This window comes from Schistocerca americana, chromosome 3, assembly GCF_021461395.2.
Source record: "Schistocerca americana isolate TAMUIC-IGC-003095 chromosome 3, iqSchAmer2.1, whole genome shotgun sequence".
NCBI lineage: Eukaryota > Metazoa > Arthropoda > Insecta > Orthoptera > Acrididae > Schistocerca > Schistocerca americana.
Window position 1 is genome coordinate 590,700,418 of NC_060121.1, and position 2,500 is coordinate 590,702,917.

The window sequence follows — 2,500 nt, forward strand, 5'->3', positions numbered from 1 at the left end:
GGTCGGGACTCTGTTTGCATGTATTAGCTCTAGAATTACCACAGTTATCCAAGTAACGTGGGTACGATCTAAGGAACCATAACTGATTTAATGAGCCATTCGCGGTTTCACCTTAATGCGGCTTGTACTGAGACATGCATGGCTTAATCTTTGAGACAAGCATATGACTACTGGCAGGATCAACCAGGGAGCTGCGTCAACTAGAGCTGAGCAGCCGGCCGCCCGGGAGTGTGTCCCGGGGGCCCGCGCGAACACGCAAGCGTCCGCTCAATTATTCTGCAAACAGGAGGAGGCTGACCTCCCCTGCACCATACACCTCGAAACCCTCTCAGGTCCCGGCGGCGCGCAGCGCCGTCCTAAGTACTTGGTCGGGTTCGAGAGAGGCGCAATCGCCCGGAGTTTGGCGAGTAGACGCTTTAGGTGCGACCACCCGTGCTCCCAACTGAGCTTGCCGCTGCCGACAGAGGCCCGGGAGCGTGCTGTCGTGGCATTGCCGGCGGGAGACAACACGCGCCACCTACGGTGACCGGCAGCTCCAACGCCAGCGCCACAGAAGGACAAAAGCCCCACTTGGGTGCCGAAGCGAACTCTCCCAGCACAGCGCACGCGCCAACACGTCCGCACAGCTGCGATACAAACCACCTGCGAGAACCGCAGAGGCGACCGAGCAGCAGACGGCGTCGCGGCGCCGAGCGCCGGGCGGCGGCGCATCCTCAGCGCACACAGTCCTCAATCGGACCAGCACACTGCAGATGTCCACCGCGCTTCGCACCGGGCCCGCGAGGACCTACTTTGGCCGCACGGCGCCGCGTGCAGGGTGCGCCGGCGCGCAGCTGCGCCGCCTGCCGCCTCCGTCGGCCGGCGCGCCTGCCAGTGGCCGCCCCCACCAGCCGGCTGTAGCGCGTGCGCCCACGCACCGCGCGGCCAGCACGCCGGGAGGCCCCCCCCTCACCGGCCGGGGCCGGTCCCACCCAGCCACCGCCGCGTATCGCTTCACACCCACATGCCATTCACGTTCGTGGGCATGGTGGGTATCGCTGAAACAACCGGTTGGTAGCTCAACCGATCGTCGCCATCACTGATTCACCTCTAGCGAGAACAACCGCACCACAACGGTTTACCAGTTGTTCATTTGCGTAACGTCACCAGCAAACGTAGGCGTCCATCGCCATTTGCAAATTCAACGATTGTTGCATGCCTGTGTCAGGTGTCACGACACACTATGTCTGCCCACATACACGCAACAACATGTGCACGATTCGCAAACACGTGGAACGTGGCCCCCGTACGTATGCGATGTCCATTGCGCGAACGACTGTCAACCGGCCTCTGTCGCATGTCGCAGATGTGGAACGCAGTGCACCATGCTATCACGGTGTGTGAGAAGAGACGACAACGTCTGACAACACGCGCCACTACATCAACAGACGGCTCATGCTGATCGCCATCCAGGGCATACCACACTGCAATCCAGCTCTTATAGGGAGACGACACGTAGCTGCGTGCACAACATTTGGACCGCATGGTTCGCCGTTGTTGGCGCAGTCGTTGTACGGTCACATGTACCACGATGTATCATTCAGTACATGAGGACCAATGTGCAGTACAGTGTGTGATTTGGACGTACAATATCAGCGGACAGTTGACACAGGCCATACCACAGCGTAGGCTAAGTGCTTCGCCATGCGAATGCCAATGAACAACTGCGAATGCCAATGAACAACTGCAAAGGGCATTGAGCATGTACGTCCTGCTGCCATCCACATTACAGTGTATAGCTGCAAGGTGTTTAACATGAAGCGATACACTGGGGACCGGGCAGTGCGAGTAGCAAACTATATTGCGGGGGTTGCAGTTAGGCAACACTACACTAATTTAACGCGTCGTATGACAATTACAGAGCAGGTTAAGGCCCAACGTGTGTTGGGTTAAGGCCCAACGTGTGTTGGGTTAAGGCCCAACGTGTGTTGGGTTAAGGCGCAACATAGGTTAGGTTAAGGCGCAACATAGGTTAGGTTAAGGCGCAACATAGGTTAGGTTAAGGCGCAACATAGGTTAGGTTAAGGCGCAACATAGGTTAGGTTAAGGCGCAACATAGGTTAGGTTAAGGCGCAACATAGGTTAGGTTAAGGCGCAACATAGGTTAGGTTAAGGCGCAACATAGGTTAGGTTAAGGCGCAACATAGGTTAGGTTAAGGCGCAACATAGGTTAGGTTAAGGCGCAACATAGGTTAGGTTAAGGCGCAACATAGGTTAGGTTAAGGCGCAACATAGGTTAGGTTAAGGCGCAACATAGGTTAGGTTAAGGCGCAACATAGGTTAGGTTAAGGCGCAACATAGGTTAGGTTAAGGCGCAACATAGGTTAGGTTAAGGCGCAACATAGGTTAGGTTAAGGCGCAATATAGGTTAGGTTAAGGCGCAATATAGGTTAGGTTAAGGCGCAATATAGGTTAGGTTAAGGCACAATATAGGTTAGGTTAAGGTACAATATAGGTTAGG

At 55.6% G+C, this 2,500-nt stretch overlaps 1 non-coding gene across 1 annotated transcript in view; it reads right to left on the bottom strand.

The window, feature by feature from the left end:
- Nucleotides 1-190, bottom strand: part of LOC124608845 — a 1,910-nt gene extending 1,720 nt beyond the window's left edge. The window contains exon 1 of the ribosomal RNA XR_006979404.1: nt 1-190. This exon is cut by the window's left edge and continues 1,720 nt beyond it. This is a non-coding gene — a ribosomal RNA (small subunit ribosomal RNA).
- Between the last annotated feature and the right edge of the window lie 2,310 nt (nt 191-2,500).